Here is a 19,432-nt window from a genome sequence, read left to right on the forward strand (position 1 = left end):
CGTTTAGTTGCTTCCTCGAATGGGTTGTAATGGACGTTTCTAAGGGGGCACATATTATCCATTACCTCGACAACTTCTTATGCCTGGGCCCAAAAGATTCGCCACAGTGTGAATACACGCAGTAGTCCACCTGTGAGAAGGAGAGAGTTGGAGGGAGAGCGGACACCACAGAGCTGAGGGGTTAGATGGAGAACGGAAGAAGGAAAGAGGGCGAGGGAGGTAAGGGAGTACAGTGGAAGGCCGACCTGAGCTCCCCCACGTTCCTGCTGGGCGGGGAACAGCCCTGGGAAGAAAAGCCGCTTGCGCATCCCTTTGAGGTTACGGGCGCGAGCGGGCAGAGGGACTACGCTGGAGTGCCAAGCCGACACGGCCAGTCCGTTCCTGCCTGTGCGACCTCTGTGTCGCCAGGTTTGTGCAGAGCCGCGGTGGACCCTGACGGCCAGACCCCCTCTCCCAATACTGGTGCCTGTCCGCTGGTGGGTCGAGCCCCCCCGCGGTGGGGGGGGAGTAACATCTGCAGAAGAAAGACCATCTTCCAGCCAAACTAAGATGTCTACTTCTTTTCGTGGACAATGTGATACGATCCCTTTCTTACGGACACGCCCATCGCTACAAATTCCAGATGAGGCACAAAAGCAGCAGGTGCTTCAACGGATATCAAGTGCTCCTTCAAGTGGGCTCTCCTCCACCTCAACTTCAACATCACAAATACTCCAGTCCTCAGAGGTGTCACCCCAATCGCACTTGCTTCCTCACAGCTCCCAAGTCTCCAGCTGCCCATCTGAGTATGGGGTAACACAGATGGTTGAGTCTGCACAGCTGTTTACTCATACTATAGCCTGGGAAACGGAGGTCTGCTCCAGAGCTTCTGTTAATCCAGAGGAGGAAATGATCTGCACTGATGCCCAGAATCTTTATGAGTCGGATCCAGGACCAGATGAAGAAGGTTCTGAGCATAATGTAGACCCTCGTTCCCAAACTGTAACTCCTGTTGGTGGAGACAATGATGAAGACGATGATGAGACTCAAATACCTGATTGGAGCGACAACTTGACTTTTCGGTCAGGGCAGGAAGAGGATGGCTCTGAGGACGACGGGTGTGAGAACACACAGGGTGATGATGACGAGGTTGGAGATCCCACTTACTGTCAACCCACAGTCAGCCAGTCGATGAGGTCAGCAGAGGAGGTGGAGGAGGATGTGACTAGCCCAGGGGATGGGGATGACTCGGTACCCGGGCCTTTGCCTGGCCTTGGGGATGTCGCGGTGGTCGGCTCCCGGGCCTGTACCCTGGGGTCACTCTTTAAAAGGGTGGATAATTGTTAATTTTATAAGAGTTCGTGACGCCACTGTGGTATCTGGTGAGAAGCACCAGCGCTGCAGCAGTCCACTGAGACCGGTGATAAGGCAGCTCAATGGTATAGCTCCCCACAGGTGGAGCTAGGCCTCAGAAAAGCGTTTGCAGGGGGAATGCAGGACAGGCGAGACCCAGCTGGGTCAGAGCAATAACGGGAACGGACACGGTAGTCACTTCAGTACCTTTTACTTGTGGAAATTCAGGCACATCCCGGAGCACTGTAGGGTGAAGGGTGCATATCAGGATCCTCCCCAATGAGCGGGTGTAGGGCCTCCTGTTTCTTGCCTCTGCGTAGTAAGTTTCTGACCAGCCTGGAGCTAGGCCTAACTTTGTCTCTGTCCAGCGCTGGCTGACCTTGTGGTAGGGCCTTGTCTTGGAGTTCACGCTCCCAGTATGCGGGGCCTAAGCGGCTCCTGGCTCTGTTACGTATCAGCACCTTAGCGATCCTGGGACTTGTAGTTCTCCAGGGATTCCGGTTATGCCTTACTGGGTCATAGAGATCCCGGTAAGCTCGGATCCGGTGTCCGGTAAATGCTTCGGGGTGAGCTGGTTAAGCTCCTCTGCCCCCTATGTACTAACTCTCCACTCGCCTTCGGCCTACTCGGGCCCTCACTAGGCTATACACACTAACAGCAGCTTGCCGCGCTTCACCGATCTTATGGCGCTGGCACACCTTAAGCTCTAACTGGGCTCCCTGAATCTAGCTAACAGGAGCCTCGTGCTTCACTGCTGAACTATTAACTCTAGAGTTCTCTAGACTAGACTGAGCTCCACTGCAGACTGACCTCTCTTAGGCTTCTCTACTGCAGGAACTCATCAGAGGAACTGAACTGCCTAGCTCCACCTTCCCTATTTATATCCCTAACGGGCTCCCTCTGCTGGTCTGAGGTGGAAGGTGGAGATGTGTGAATCTTTATGAGGGCCTCTTGTGGAGGATTCCATCAATGCACTCTTCTAGGATCTGTGATACCAAGCGCAGCTGGGTGTCACAGATGCTATTGACGACGAGGTTAGGTTGCGCCTTCCTGGACAGAGACAGAGTACTGGAAGCACGTCAACAACTGCATCCTCAACCACAACTCTGCCTCTGACCACAAGTCGTAGTGGCTCTTCAGGTCGCATGGGCTCTAAGCCTTGCATAGCCTGGGCATTTTTTCAGATCGATAAGGATAACCCAACTCGTGTTATCTGTAATATTTGTCACCAAAAGCTAAGTAGAGGCCAAAAAATCCATAGTTTGAGTACTTCATGCATGAACCGTCACATGGATATGAAGCATAAGTTGCAGTGGGAAGCTCACTGTGCTACAATGCGGCCTAGCGGGCCGGGCCAACCACCGTCTGCCCCATCTTGTGCATCCGCGGCCTCTTCATCCTCCGTGTCTGGGGGGACAGCAGTCACACATGATTTTGGACGCAGACCTGCCACCTCTTTACCCGCAACAGCCAGTGTGATTGGCAGGTCATCATTTCATTTGGAAGTGGAAACACCAGCTGGTGTTGAGCGCTCTCCGACATCGAGAGCACCACCTTTGGATCAAGGCAACCTAACTTTTCCGCCTGCATCTTCCTCACAGACCGGCAAGTTTGCCGGGGACACCCTATTCAACCCCGTCTAAGCACAACAGCCAGCCCTCGGTCCCTCAGATGTGGACAAGTAAAAGACCATTTCCTCCTAGCCATGACAAAGCTAAGAGGTTGAATTTCACCATCTGCAAGCTGTTGGCGACAGAAATGCTGCCTTTCCACCTGGTGGACACAGAGGATTTTCGAGACCTTATGTCCGTCGCAGTGCCCCAGTACCAGATGCCCAGTCGGCACTACTTCTCAAAGAAAGGTGTGCCTGCGCTCCACCAGCATGTCGCACACAACATCACCACTTCTTTGAGAAACTCTGTGTGTGACAGGGTGCATTTCACCACAGACACTTGGGCGAGTAGGCATGGACAGGGACGCTACATGTCGCTGACTGGGCACTGGGTAACTATGGTGACAGCCGGACAAGGGGCTGCTGTCCAAGTCTTGCCGTCCCCACGAGTTGTACATCAATCCTCTTTTTCTAGAAGTTGCTCCACTGCTTCTACCTCCTCAACCTCCTCTCGGTCCTCCACCTGCACCCAAAGCCTGTCTGGTAATGCCACCCGCTTTCTAACTGCGCAGAAGGAATCCTGCACACCTCCTTACTATGCTGGCAGCAGGGCTCAACGGCATCAGGCGGTGTTTACTTTGAAATGTCTGGGAAATGTGAGTCACACAGCTGAGAAGTTGTGGTCAGCTCTGGAGACCTAGTTTCATGAATGGTTGTCTCCACTGGACCTGCAACCAGGGAATGCCGTGTGCGACAATGCTGCAATTCTGGGTGCGGCCCTTCGCCGGGGCAATGTCACACACGTGCCTTGTATGGCTCACGTGTTGAACCTGGTTGTCCAGCAATTTTTAGCTCACTATCCCGGGCTAGATGGCCTTCTGCAGAGGGCACGGTCGCTGTGTGCTCACTTCCGCCATTCGCATCCCGCAGCTCAACGACTTACATCTCTACAGAAGTCGTTGGGCCTGCCAGTTCACCGGCTGAAATGCGATGTGCCGACTCGGTGGAATTCAACTCTGCACATGTTGCAGCGACTGTGGCAGCACCGACAAGCCCTGGTGCAATATGTTCTGATGTATAGCCTGGGCCAACAAGATCCAGAGGTGGGGCAAATCACGCTGCAGGAGTGGTCTCAGATCAGGGACCTATGAAGTTGACGCGCCCCCTGGGCCGTGGGGTACCCGGAGCCGGGCCGGTAGACGCTGGGGGTTGTAGTCACTGTGGCGGTGACCTGGTCGGTGACCCAGGGCGGCCAATCCAAGGGTAATTTGTATATATGGGTTTTATAATGTCCGACTACGCCACCTGTGGAGTGCGGCCAAAGGGGCCGCCGCTGCGGAACAGTCCTCTGAAGCTGTTGGTTTTGCAGCAATGGTATTATTACTCCCCACAGGAAGAGTGTAGCTTCAGGGCAATGTGGGTGGATGATGGTGGTTGTAGTGCAGGGAGTCAGTAATGAACACAGAGTCCGTGTGATGCAGTCCCAAGATCTTTACTCACAGTTGTTGCAGTCCATATTACAGGTACCAGAGCAATCTCCCCCGTCGTGCTGTGCGTACTCAGTGAGCGGCTCAGTCCACCCCCAGATAGCTCCGGAGTACTTAGCAGGACCCCCTTCTGTGTGCCCTTTCTCTGGCCTTCTCCCTGCACCTCACACCCAGTGACACTTCTATCCGGTATCCTCGGGCCTTGGCGGGCGACGTGTGTTCCGTCTCCTGGGTCCTATGTGGCTACCTTCTTAGTGAGACTGGTGTAGACTTTGGCCTGCAGTACATGAAATGCTGCAGCCTCCGGTTTCTAGTTGAGCCTTGCTGTTTCTCCGCTAGTTGAGGGACCGGTTCCGCTTATCTGGCCTGACACCCTCTACCTCCTGGTAGCAGCGGGCGTACAGGTGGCCTTCTGCACGGCCCGTACCCCTAGGGTCCCTTCGGTTCCTGGAGCCTTCCTTCTCCCACTCCTCTCTTCTCTCCTTCAGTCCTGGGCCTCACAGGCTAGGCCCGCCTCCGGAGCAGAGCTCATGCAGAGCCTCTGCTCCTGTCACTTCTCCTCCTCTGACTGGCTTGCTCTTTCTAAGATGGCTTCCTATTTATACTCTCCCTGTCATGTGCTCCCCTAAGCTGCTTTCTCCACCCACACCCACTACATAGGACCCTCTCGCCAGCTAGGGACCTGGGACTGTGCTCTCCCTTAGGAGCAATCTCGCCCTACCCCCACTGCGGGTATGTGTTGGATGCAGGTGTTAGGGTCCCGAGCCATACTCCTTCCTTACCTGAGGGTGAGATACCACACCTCTGGGTGAGATGCAGTAACTCTGTGGTGACTGAACCCTCAGGGGCGCCACACACCCTTCTGCACAGTTTTGAAATGGCGACGAAGATGTTTAGTGCTGACGCCGATGCCATTATCATCATGACTATTCCAGTGATTTACATGCTGGAGCACACGTTAAACAGAATTCAGAGTCAGGTGGTGGGACAAGAGGAGGTGGAGGAAGTAGAGGAGGAGTCGTATGCGGAAGGGATAACATCTCCAAGGTCCAGACAGTCGGCAGCACCAAGGTGGCAGGCATGGGAGGGTGGGGGAGAGGGATTAACCAGGGCGCATGGTAGCAGCCAAACTGTTGAGGAAGGTGCAGGAGCCGAGGAAGAAGTGGAGGACGAACTGGAGATGGGAATGTAAGACTCATTAGATGAGGGAGACCTTGATCACATTTCTGTTGTGTGAGGTTGGGAGGAGAGGGCAGAGGAAGGAAACATGATTCTTACCTCACTACCAACACAACAAGGACTTGGTCCTCCTGGATGCGCAAGACACATGAGTGCCTTCTTGCTGCACTACCTGCAACATGACCCTTGGATTGTCAGAATTCGAAGTACTACTGGGTTGCCACACTCTTAGATCCCCGGTACAAAAGTAAATTTGCCGAAATAATTCCTGCCATAGAAAGGGATTGACGCATGCAGGAGTATCAGCAGAGGCTGTTTCAGAATCTTACATGTGCTTTTCCAAAAAACACCAGTGGTGCACATAGTGAATCTCACAGTTCTAACTTGCAAACCGTGGGACTGTCGAGTCTTCATTAGTGTTGAGCGAACATGCTCGACACTTCTCGGTACTCGCCCGAGCATCACGCTACTCGGGATGTTCGGCGAGCACCGAGCATTTCCAGGTTACTCGGGCGGTAGCTCGGGTCTCCGCCCTGCATGTTTGGCGCTCTTTACAGAGCCAATGAACATGCAGGGATTGCCAGCCAGTCACTGTAATGCTGCAGCCATGTTGGTTGTGGGCATTACAGTGATTGGCTGGCCGCACAGCGTCACCTCGAGTATTTAAAACGGGGCGCCGCCATCTTGGACACAGTCTTTCCGGATTAGACTGTGTAGGGACAGCGCTGCTGATTTAGGGAGAGATATAAACTGCGAAATAGTTAGTGTAGTGTCTGTAAAGGCTGCCAGAACAAACAAACAGTCCTTTTCAGGACTAATATCCATCCCAGATACCAGGCAGGCAGGCTGTATAGGAGACACAGTGGTTATACCAGCAAACGCTGCATTACAGTCCTCTGTGCTCCTGTTGCTGAAATTGCTGGACTTAGCACCAGGTGTCGGGGGCCAGGAAAAATCCTTTTTTTTCATCTAAATCCTCCTTTTTTTTTCCTCCTTCACACTGTACAAATACCCATCTTATTAACCTTTTGGTGTGCCCCCCCCCCCAGAAAAAAAAAGCGTGTCTCTGATTTTTCAGACACAAATATAACTGTTGAAAATAGTCTGGTGTAGGCTAGAGAAACAGAAGTGTTGTTTTGCACTTCCACGGTTCAAACCTCTGTATTATCCATTTTGGGCCATTTGTATCTAAAAAAAAAACAGTTTGAGTGTGTCGCTCACTGTTCAGCCGCAAATATCTCTATTTAAAAAAGTGTCGTATACCCCAGTAAACAATAACTGTGGTTTTGCCATCCCACGGTAAAAAATCTCTATTATTCAGCTTTTGGTAGTTTTTTCCGTAAAGAAAAACAGTAGTGTCTCCTGACTGTTGTGACACAAAAATATATCTGTTAAAAATAGTCTTGTGTAGGCCCGACATCCCAGTGTGGTTTCGCAGTTCCACGGGTCAAATCGCTGTACTATCCAGTTTTGGGCCTTTGGTATCTGAAAAAAAAGCAGTTTGAGTGTGTCGCTCACTGTTCAGCCGCAAATATCTCTATTTAAAAAAGTGTGGTATACCCCAGTAAACAATAACTGTGGTTTTGCCATCCCACGGTAAAAAATCTCTATTATTCAGGTTTTGGTATTTTTTTCCGTAAAGAAAAACAGTAGTGTCTCCTGACTGTTGTGACACAAAAATATATCTGTTGAAAATAGTCTTGTGCAGGCCCGACATCCCAGTGTGGTTTCGCAGTTCCACGGGTCAAATCGCTGTACTATCCAGTTTTGGGCCTTTGGTATCTAAAAAAAAAGCAGTTTGAGTGTGTCGCTCACTGTTCAGCCACAAATATCTCTATTTAAAAAGTGTGGTATACCCCAGTAAACAATAACTGTGGTTTTGCCATCCCACGGTAAAAATTCTCTATTATTCAGCTTTTGGTAGTTTTTTCCGTAAAGAAAAACAGTAGTGTCTCCTGACTGTTGTGACACAAAAATATATCTGTTGAAAATAGTCTTGTGTAGGCCCGACATCCCAGTGTGGTTTCGCAGTTCCACGGGTCAAATCGCTGTACTATCCAGTTTTGGGCCTTTGGTAACTAAAAAAAAAGCAGTTTGAGTGTGTCGCTCACTGTTCAGCCGCAAATATCTCTATTTAAAAAAGTGTTGTATACCCCAGTAAACAATAACTGTGGTTTTCCTCTTCCACGGTTCTAATCTACTCTTTATTACCCTTTTTCCATTGATAGTGCAAGTGTAAGCTATTTTACTTCATTTACAATGGGCAAGGCGCGTGGCAAGGGACGTGGAAGTGGATGTTCTGGTGATGGTTCGTGCAGAGGACGGGGCCGTGGCCAAGGTGAAAATGTGCCACAACCAACAGCCACATCTTCTCGCTCCCACTTCTTGACCGAATTACTAGGGAAGCACAGAACAACACCAGTATTGAGAACTGATTAGTGTGAACAGGTTAATACTTCCAGTTACCTGGGCACCACCACCTCCGGTTTGTCTTCCACACGGTCAACTCTTAGTAGCCGTGAGTCTCGACCGCATACTCCTCCTCACCCTGATGCTCCTTCCTCCCACCATGCCGAGTGTCGTCAGACAGCAAGTGATCCCACACTTGGACACTCTGAAGAGCTGTTCACTGGTCCATTTCCATATTGGGCCCCTCGCCTGATACGCTTGAAGTGGTGGAAGAGGAGATCCCATGTTGCGATGCCCAAATATTTGAACAGCCACGGCCACAGGAAGTCGACGTTGGCAATCTGTCACAAGAGGTGGACGATGACGAGACACAATTGCCAGGAAGTGAGGAGGAGGATCGTGGTGCGCAAGTGGAAGAGGAGGAGGTGGTGGATGATCTAGTAACTGACCCAACGTGGAAGGAGGACATGCAGAGTGAGGCCAGCAGCACACAGGGGGAGGGAGGCAGAGTACCCCAACAGGCAGGAAGAAGCAGTGTGGTGGCCGCAGACAGAAGGCAGGCAACCGTTCCCCGTAACACCAACAGGAGGGACATTGCCAGTACAAGCGGTAGGTCTTCCAGAGTCTGGAATTTTTTTTAAAGACTCTGCTGATAACCCCAAAAAGGCCATATGTTCCACCTGCCATGCCAGCCTCAGCAGGGGTGACAAAACTACCAGCCTGACCACCACCAGCATGATCAGGCACATGGCAGCAAAGCACTCGACTTTGTGGGGCGAAACCCAGGGTCCACGACCAGTGTCAGCGGGTGTCACCACTGCTTCTTCCACTGTTGTGCGTGCAATAGAACCCCCTGTTGTGTGTGCAAGGCAATCCCCTGTCCATACTGCATGTAAAGATGCCCCCTCCTCTCAGTTTTCACTTGATATGGCAGTTTCTCAAGAAACAGCATCAACGTCCACGTCCACGTCCCACCGCAGCGTTCAATTGTCCATATCCCAGACCTTTGAATGAAAGCGGAAATTCGCAGCTAACGCCCCACAGGCCACAGTCCTAAATTCGCACATTTCACGACTGCTTGCATTGGAAATGCTGCCTTTTAGACTGGTGGAGACGGAATCCTTCCGCAATCTTATGGCGGTGGCCGGTCCCCAGCCGACACTATTTTGCCCGGTGTGCCATCCCCGCACTACACAAGCACGTGTCCCAAAGCATCTGCCGTGCCCTCAACAACGCAGTTACTGGGAGAGTCCACCTGACAACGGACACGTGGACAAGTGCTTGTGGCCAGGGATGGTACATCTCTCTGACGGCACACTGGGTAAACAGTGGAAGCCGGGACCCAGTCGGACCTTGGGACGGAACACATCCTCCCCACACCGAGGATTGCGGGCCCTATGTCAGTCAGAGTTGCCCCCACAGTGTACAGCTCCTGCGCATCCTCCTTCTCCTCCTCCTCATGTTCAGCCTCCATCTCAGATATCACCACATCAGTTACAAGCTGGAAGCATTGCAGTACTGCCTCAGCCAAGCGGCAACAGGCTGTGCTGAAACTCATAAGCTTAAGTGATAAACCTCACACTGCTTGTGAGTTGTGGACAGCTGTGAAAGAGCAGGCAGATCTGTGGCTGAGACCGCTGAACCTACATCCCGGCATGGTCGTGTGTGACAATGGCCGTAACCTGGTGGCGGCTCTGAGGCGAGGTGAGATCACACACGTACCATGCCTGGCTCATGTGCTTAACCTCGTGGTTCAGCGGTTTCTTAAATCGTACCCCGAGTTGCCAGATCTGCTCGTGAAAGTACGCCGCCTGTCAGCTCATTTTCGCAAGTCGGCTACAGCTTCCGCCGCCCTTGCTGTGTTGCAGCAGCGTTTTCAGCTTCCGGCACACCGACTGGTGTGTGATGTCCCCACACGTTGGAACTCTACCCTCCACATGTTGCAAAGGATTTGTGAGCAGAAGAGAGCAGTTGTGGAGTACCAGCTGCAACAAGGCCGTCGATATTCAGGTCAGACTCCACACATAAGACCTCAGGAGTGGACCTGGATGTCTGACATATGTACCATCCTGACAAACTTTGAGGAGGCCACCAAGATGGTGAGTGGCGATGACGCCATCATTAGTGTCAACATCCCACTTGTCTGTCTTTTGCAACGCTCTCTGCAGAGAATTAAAGAGGAGGCATTGCAGCCAGAGTATGATGAGATGGATCAAGAAGCCGTAGCGGGTGATTACACACAGCCCAGCCTCATCTCATCCCAACGTGCATTGGGGGACAATGAGGGAGAGGAGGAGGAGGAGGAGGAGGAGGAAGAACAGGAGCTACTATCATGCATTGTAGACGGTAGTACCTGTACAAGTGTCATACCGTCGGTTCAGCGTGGGTGGCCTGAGGACAAGGGGGAGGAGGAAGAGGAGGAGGAGGAGGAGAGCATAGTCAGTCGTCATCTTGGTGAGGACACGGAAATCTTGCCCGTTACCAGTCTGGCTCTCATGGCTGACTTTATGTTACGCTGCCTTAACCGTGACCCTCGCGTTGTCAAAATGTTGGGTGACAGTCATTACTGGTTGGTGACACTTGTAGACCCCCGCTACAAGGAGAACTTTCACTCTCTTATTCCTGAGGTGAAGAGGTCTACAAAAATGGGGCAATACCAGAAGGCCCTTGCTGCAGAACTCTTAAAAAAATTCCCATCTGAACACGCTAGCGGCAGAGGTCACAGTTCGTTGCCCAACCAAGGCGTACAGGCGAGAGAGATGCAACTCCAATCCAGCAGAGGCAGGGGAACACTGTCAATGTTCTGGGACAGTTTTCTGACACCCGTCCAGCTTACAGGCCCTGAGGCGCGGGGTACTCTCACAAGGAGTGGAAAGTTTCAAAAGATGGTGAGGGAGTACCTTGCCGATCGTACCAGCGTCCTCCGTGATTCCTCTGTGCCTTTTAATTATTGGGTATCCAAGCTGGACACTTGGAATGAACTCGCTCTGTACGCCTTGGAGGTCCTGGCCTGCCCTGCCGCTAGCGTGTTATCGGAGCGTGTTTTTAGTGCCGCTTGAGGAATTATAACTAATAAGCGCACTCGCCTGTCAACTGACAATGCTGACAAGCTGACCCTTATCAAAATGAACAAGGGCTGGATTGGGCCAGACTTCTCATCACCACCAAATGACAGCAGAGTAACATAAAGTCAAATCCACTGTGTTATTTCGGGAGGTGTATTCACATGCACCGCTTCACACCCACACATGGGTATACGCGTCCTCGTTTCGCCTGTTTAATCTTCTTCTTCTTATCCTCAGCCTCCACCACCACTATACCACCAGGGTGCCAGCATTGCTAGTTCCTCCGTCCTTATTTTTGGCAGCTTTTGCTTGCAAGGCATAAGCAAATACTATGGGACACCCACTCCCCAATAATGGGACTTATGTTTGTAATATGCTGTACTGCATGGCTCTTGTAAGGGGCATTGCAAGTTGCTCCGTCCTAATTTTTGGCAGCTTTTGCTGGGAAAGCTTAAGCAAATACCATGGGACACCCACTCCCCAATAATGGGACGTATGTTTGTAATATGCTGTACTGCATGGCTCTTGTAAGGGGCATTGCAAGTTGCCCCATCCTAATTTTTGGCAGCTTTTGCTTGGAAAGCATAAGCAAATACTATGGGACACCCACTCCCCAATAATGGGACTTATGTTTGTAATATGCTGTACTGCATGGCTCTTGTAAGGGGCATTGCAAGTTGCTCCGTTCTAATTTTTGGCAGCTTTTGCTGGGAAAGCATAAGCAAATACTATGGGACACCCACTCCCCAATAATGGGACTTATGTTTGTAATATGCTGTACTGCATGGCTCTTGTAAGGGGCATTGCAAGTTGCTCCGTCCTAATTTTTGGCAGCTTTTGCTTGGAAAGCATAAGCAAATACCATGGGACACCCACTCCCCAATAATGGGACTTATGTTTGTAATATGCTGTACTGCATGTGACGCGCCCCCTGGGCCGTGTGTACGCGTGTGTGGGATACCCGGTGCAGGGTCTCTGGGGTCTGTAGTCTCCGTGGCGGTGACCCGGTCCCGTGGCTCAGGCTGATCAAACCAGTGGCAATCTTTCTTAGGTTTTGAGTAGTGTTGAGCCACCCCCGTATTGTTCGAGTTCGGTTCGTCGAACACCCGTGTGTTCGCCGAACTGTTCATCGAACTGTTCGTCGAACACCTTCGAACACCGTTAAAACCAATGGCAGGCAAACAAAAACACATAGAAACACATAGAAAACACCTTCAAAGGTGTCCAAAAGCTGACAAACTGCTCAGAAGACATAACTAACACATGGAAAAGTGACAAGTACATATAGTCATGCGAAAATAAAAGAGGTGGAGGAGTAAAAGGAGGGGGAGACACAGATATAGGCATGTCATGCCCTTCTAAAATCCAAAAAGTGAGAAGCCGACACGGCCAGTCCGTTCCTGCCCGTGCCACCTCCGTGTCGCCGGGTTTGTGCCAGAGCCGCGGTGGACCCTGACGGCCAGCTCCCTCTCCTAATACTGGTGCCTGTCCGCTGGAGGGTGGAGCCCCCCGCGGTGGGGGGGGAGTAACATCTGCAGAATAAAGACCATCTTCCAGCCAAACTAACATGTCGACTTCTTTTCGTGGACAATGTGATACGATACCTTTCTTACTGACACGCCCATCGCTACAAATTCCAGATGAGGCACAAAACAGCAGGTGCTTCAACGGATATCAAGTGCTCCTTCAAGTGGGCTCTCCTCCACCTCAACTTCAACATCACAAATACTCCAGTCCTCAGAGGTGTCACCCTAATCGCACTTGCTTCCTCACAGCTCCCAAGTCTCCAGCTGCCCATCTGAGTATGGGGTAACACAGATGGTTGAGTCTGCACAGCTGTTTACTCATACTATAGCCTGGGAAACGGAGGTCTGCTCCAGAGCTTCTGTTAATCCAGAGGAGGAAATGATCTGCACTGATGCCAAGAATCTTTATGAGTCGGATCCAGGACCAGATGAAGAAGGTTCTGAACATAATGTAGACCCTCGTTCCCAAACTGTAACTCCTGTTGGTGGAGACAATGATGAAGACGATGATGAGACTCAAATACCTGATTGGAGCGACAACTTGACTTTTCGGTCAGGGCAGGAAGAGGTTGGCTTTGAGGACGACGGGTGTGATAACACACAGGGTGATGATGACAAGGTTGGAGATCCCACTTACTGTCAACCCACAGTCAGCCAGTCGATGAGGTCACCCGGGCCTTTGCCTGGCCTTTGGGATGTCGCGGTGGTCGGCTCCCTGGCCCGTACCCTGGGGTCACTCTTTAAAAGGGTGGATAATTGTTAATTTTATAAGAGTTTGTGACACCACCTGTGGTATCTGGTGAGAAGCACCAGCGCTGCAGCAGTCCACTGAGGCCCGTGATAAGGCAGCTCGATGGTATAGCTCCCCACAGGTGGAGCTAGGTCTCAGGGCAGCGTATGCAGGGGGAATGCAGGACAGGCGAGACCCAGCTGGGTCAGAGCAAGAACGGAAACGGACACGGTAGTCACTTCAGTACCTTTTACTGGAGGAAATTCAGGCACATCCTGGAGCACTGTAGGGTGAAGGGTGCATATCAGGATCCTCCCCAATGAGCGGGTGTAGGGCCTCCTGTTTCTTGCCTCTGCGCAGTAAGTTTCTGACCTGCCTGGAGCTAGGCCTAACTTTGTCTCTGTCCTGCGCTGGCTGACCTTGTGGTAGGGCCTTCTCTTGAAGTTTACGCTCCCAGTATGCGGGGCCTAAGCGTCTCCTGGCTCTGTTACGTATCAGCACCTTAGCGATCCTGGGACTTGTAGTTCTCCAGGGATTCCGGTTATGCCTTACTGGGTCATAGAGATCCCGGTAAGCTCGGATCCGGTGTCCGGTAAATGCTTCGGGGTGAGCTGGTTAAGCTCCTCTGCCCCTTATGTACTAACTCGCCACTCGCCTTCGGCCTACTCGGGCCCTCAATAGGCTATACACACTAACGGCAGCTTGCCGCGCTTCACCGATCTTATGACGCCGGCACACCTTAAGCTCTATCTGGGCTCCCTGAATCTAGCTAGCAGGAGCCTCGTTGTAGCGTCAGCGTCCCTGCCCTCTGCTAGGCAGGGACGCTGTTCCCCTCACCTCTCTGCTCCGAGCCCGGCGTCCTCCTCCCGCTCTGCTGGCAGCGCGCGCTCCTTCCCGGCCACTGTGCTTAGGGCGCACGCTCCCTCCCTCTTAAAGGGGCCGCGCGCGCCGTCCTAAGGAGTCCCCGGCCAATGGCCGGAGGACTTCACCATATATAAGGCACCTCCTCCAAAATGGAGGTGCCCGAGCAATGTTGTTGCACTGTTCACTACTCTGCTTCAGCCCTCAGGTCCCGTTGCCAGTTACCTGCCTGATTCCTGCCAGAGTCCTGCCAGTTTTCTGTCTGTTTCCTGCCTGATATTCCTGCTACCTGCTTGCTAGCCTGAGGTCTGACGGTCTGCCTTCCTACTCCTGTCAGTCTGTCTATGGACCAGCTTGGCCGCTCACCTGGGAGCGCACATCTGCTACCTGCCTGCTAGCCTTCCTGGAGGCTCTGCCGTCACGTGCTGTGACCACCTGCTATTCCAGAGACTCCTGCCCGCTCACCTGGGAGCGCACATCTGCTACCTGCCTGCTATCCTTCCTGGAGGCTCCGCCGTCACGTGCTGTGACCACCTGCTATTCCAGAGACTCCTGCCCGCTCACCTGGGAGCGCTCCTCCGCTACCTGCCTGCTTGCCTACCTGGAGGCTCCGCCGTCACGTGCTGTGACCACCTGCTATTCCAGAGACTCTTGCCCGCTCACCTGGGAGCGCTCATTTGCTACCTGTCTGTTGGTCTTCCTGGAGGCTCCGCCGTCACATGCTGTGACCACCCGATTATCCAGAGACTCTCGCCTGCTCACCTGGGAGCTCACGTCTATCATCTGCCGCCACAGGTCGTACCAATCCTTTACCCAGAGACTGCCCTGGTCACTTGCCGTGACCTCCTGCCCGTTCATCCAGAGACTGCCCCGGTCACTTGCCGTGACCTCCTGCCCGTTCATCAAGAGACTGCCCCGGTCACTTGCCGTGACCTCCTGCCCGTTCATCCAGAGACTGCCCCGGTCACTTGCCGTGACCTCCTGTCCGTTCATTCAGAGACTGTCCCAGTCACCTGCTGTGACTGCCTGCCCGTCTACCCTGGTCGCCACCCGCTCCCTTACAAGGACCGCCCCCTTGTATAGTAGCTCAGAGGTTCCGCCTCCCAGACCCGTTACACTCGTGCACCACTGCTGAACTATTAACTGAGTTCTCTAGACTAGACTGAGCTCCACTGCAGACTGACCTCTCTTAGGCTTCTCTACTGCAGGAACTCTTCAGAGGAACTGAACTGCCTAGCTCCACCTTCCCTATTTATGTCCGTAACGGGCTCCCTCTGCTGGTCTGAGGTGGAAGGTGGAGATGTGTGAATGTTTATGGGGGCCTCTTGTGGAGGATTCCATCAATACACTCTTCTAGGATCTGTGATACCAAGCGCAGCGGGGCGTCACAGATGCTATTGACCACGAGGTTAGGTTGCGCCTTCCTGGACAGAGACGGAGTACTGGAAGCACGTCAACAACTGCATCCTCAACCACAACTCCGCCTCTGACCACAAGTCATAGTGGCTCTTCAGGTCGCATGGGCTCTAAGCCTTGCATAGCCTGGGCATTTATTCAGATCGATAAGGATGACCCAACTCGTGTTATCTGTAATATTTGTCACCAAAAGCTAAGTAGAGGCCAAAAAATCCATAGTTTGAGTACTTCATGCATGTACCGTCACATGGATATGAAGCATAAGTTGCAGTGGGAAGCTCACTGTGCTACAATGCGGCCTAGCAGGCTGGGCCAACCACCGTCTGCCCCATCTTGTGCATCCGCGGCCTCTTCATCCTCTGTGACTGGGGGGACAGCAGTCACACATGTTTTTGGACGCAGACCTGCCACCTCTTTACCTGCAACAGCCAGTGTGATTGGCAGGTCGTCAGTTCATTGGGAAGTGGAAACACCTGCTGGTGTTGAGAGCTCTCTGACATCGAGAGCACCACCTTTGGATCAAGGCAACCTAACATGTCCGCCTGCATCTTCCTCACAGACCGGCAGTTTGCCAGGGACACCCTACTCAACCCCGTCAAAGCACAACAGCCAGCCCTCGGTCCCTCAGATGTGGACAAGTAAAAGACCATTTCCTCCTAGCCATGAGAAAGCTAAGAGGTTGAATTTCACCATCTGCAAGCTGTTGGCTACAGAATGCTGCCTTTCCGCCTGGATGACACAGTGGATTTTTGAGACCTTATGTCCGTCGCAGTGCCCCAGTACCAGATGCCCAGTCGGCACTACTTCTCAAAGAAAGGTGTGCCTGCGCTCCACCAGCATGTCGCACACAACATCACCGCTTCTTTGAGAAACTCTGTGTGTGACAGGGTGCATTTCACCACAGACATTTGGACGAGTAGGCATGGACAGGGGCGTTACATGTCGCTGACAGGGCACTGGGTAACTATGGTGACAGCAGGACAAGGGGCTGCTGTCCAAGTCTTGCCGTCCCCGCGAGTTGTACGTCAATCCTCTTTATCTAGAAGTTCCTCCACTGCTTCTGCCTCCTCAACCTCCTCTCGGTCCTCCACCTGCACCTAAAGCCTGTCTGGTAATGCCACCTGCTTTCTAACTGCGCACCTCCTTACTATGCTGGCAGCAGGGCTCAACGGCATCAGTGTTTACTTTGAAATGTCTGGGAAATGTGAGTCACACAGCTGAGGACTTGTGGTCAGCTCTGGAGACCAAGTTTCATGAATGGTTGTCTCCACTGGACCTGCAACCAGGGAAGGCCGTGTGCGACAATGCTGCAAACCTGGGTGCGGCCCTTCGCCGGGGCAATGTTACACACGTGCCTTGTATGGCTCACGTGTTGAACCTGGTTGTCCATAAATTTTTAGCCCACTATCCCGGACTAGATGGCCTTCTGCAGAGGGCACGGTCGCTGTGTGCTCACTTCCGCCGTTCGCATCCCGCAGCTCAACGACTTACATCTCTACAGAAGTCGTTGGGCCTGCCAGTTCACCGGCTGAAATGCGATGTGCCGACACGGTGGAATTCAACTCTGCACATGTTGCAGCGACTGTGGCAGCACCGACAAGCCCTGGTGCAATAGTTTCTGACGTATAGCCTGGGCCAACGAGATCCAGAGGTGGGGCAAATCACACAGCAGGAGTGGTCTCAGATCAGGGACCTATGAAGTTGACGCGCCCCCTGGGCCGTGGGGTACCCGGAGCCGGGCCGGTAGACGCTGGGGGTTGTAGTCACTGTGGCGGTGACCCGGTCCGTGACCCAGGGCGGTCAATCCAACGGTAATTTGTATATATGGATTTTATAATGTCCGACTACGCCACCTGTGGAGTGCGGCCAAAGTGGCCACCGCTGCGGAACAGTCCTCTGAAGCTGGTGGTTTTGCTGCAATGGTATTATTACTCACCACAGGAAGAGTGTAGCTTCAGGGCAGTGTGGGTGGATGATGGTGGTTGTAGTGCAGGGAGTCAGTAATGAACACAGAGTCCGTGTGATGCAGTCCCAAGATCTTTACTCACAGTTGTTGCAGTCCAGATTACAGGTACCAGAGCTATCTCACCCGTCGTGCTGTGCGTACTCAGTGAGGGGCTCAGTCCACCCCCAGATAGCTCCGGAGTACTTAGCAGGACCCCCTTCTGTGTGTCATTTCTCTGGCCTTCTCCCTGCACCTCACACCCAGTGACACTTCTATCCGGTATCCTCGGGCCTTGGCGGGCGACTTGTGTTCCGTCCCCTGGGTCCTATGTGGCTACCTTCTTAGTGAGACTGGTGTGGACTTTTGCCTGCAGTACATGAAATGCTGCAGCCTCCGGTTTCTAGTTGAGCCTTGCTGTTTCTCCTCTAGTTGAGGGACCGGTTCCCCTTATCTGGTCTGACCCCTCTACCTCCTGGTAGCAGCGGGAGTACAGGTGGCCTTCTGCACGGCCCGTAGCCCTAGGGTCCCTTCGGTTCCTGGAGCCTTCCTGCTCCCACTCCTCTCTTCTCTCCTTCAGTCCTGGGCCTCCCAGGCTAGGCCCGCCTCCGGAGCAGAGCTCATGCCGAGCCTCTGCTCCTGTCACTTTTCCTCCTCTGACTGGCTTGCTCTTTCTAAGATGGCTTCCTATTTATACTCTCCCTGTCATGTGCTCCCCTAAGCTGCTCCCCTAAGCACCCACTACATAGGATCCTCCCACCAGCTAGGGACCTGGGACTGTGCTCTCCCTTAGGAGCAATCTCGCCCTAACCCCATTGCGGGTATGTGTTGGATGCAGGTGTTAGGGTCCCGAGCCATACTCCTTCCTTACCTGAGGGTGAGATACCACACCTCTGGGTGAGATGCAGTAACTCTGTGGTGACTGCACCCTCAGGGGCGCCACACACCTTTCTGCACAGTTTTGAAATGGCGACGAAGATGTTTAGTGCTGACGACGATGCCATTATCAGCATAACTATTCCGGTGATTTACATGCTGGAGCACACATTAAACAGAATTCAGAGTCAGGTGGTCGGACAAGAGGAGGTGGAGGAAGTAGAGGAGGAGTCGTATGCGGAAGGGATAACATCTCCAAGGTCCAGACGGTTGGCAGCACCAAGGAGGCAGGCATGAGAGGGTGGGGGAGAGGGATTAAACAGGGCGCATGGTAGCAGCCAAACTGTTGAGGAAGGTGCAGGAGCCGAGGAAGAAGTGGAGGATGAACTGGCGATGGGCATGGAAGACTCATCAGATGAGGGAGACCTTGATCACATTTCTGTTGTGCGAGGTTGGGGGGAGAGGGCAGAGGAAAGAAGCATGATTCTTACCTCGCTACCAACACAACAAGGACTTGGTCCTCCTGGATGCGCAAGACACATGAGTGCCTTCTTGCTGCACTACCTGCAACATGACCCTCAGATTGCAGAATTCGAAGTAATCTCGACTACTGGGTTGCCACACTCTTAGATCCCCGGTACAAAAGTAAATTTGCCGAAATAATTCCTGCCATAAAAAGGGATTGACGCATGCAGGAGTATCTGCAGACGCTGTTGCAGAATCTTACATGTGCTTTTCCACAAAACACCAGTGGTGCACGAAGTGAATCTCACAGTTCTAACTTGCCAACCGCGGGACTGTCGAGTCTTCATCACTCAAACCGTAACAGTAACACAGTATCTGCTGGTAACAGCAATTTTGTGAAATCGTTTCACCACTTTTTTAGACCATCCTTTGCAAGGCCACAGGAGACAAGAAGTCTGACACATAGTCAATGCCTAGAGAGGATGGTGCAGGAGTATCTCCAAGTGAACATCGAAGCCATGACTGTGTCACT

The sequence above is a fragment of the Phyllobates terribilis genome, unplaced genomic scaffold (assembly GCF_046119375.1).
Source record: "Phyllobates terribilis strain yellow unplaced genomic scaffold, ASM4611937v1 Scaffold_4__5_contigs__length_816908805, whole genome shotgun sequence".
NCBI classification, from domain to species: domain Eukaryota; kingdom Metazoa; phylum Chordata; class Amphibia; order Anura; family Dendrobatidae; genus Phyllobates; species Phyllobates terribilis.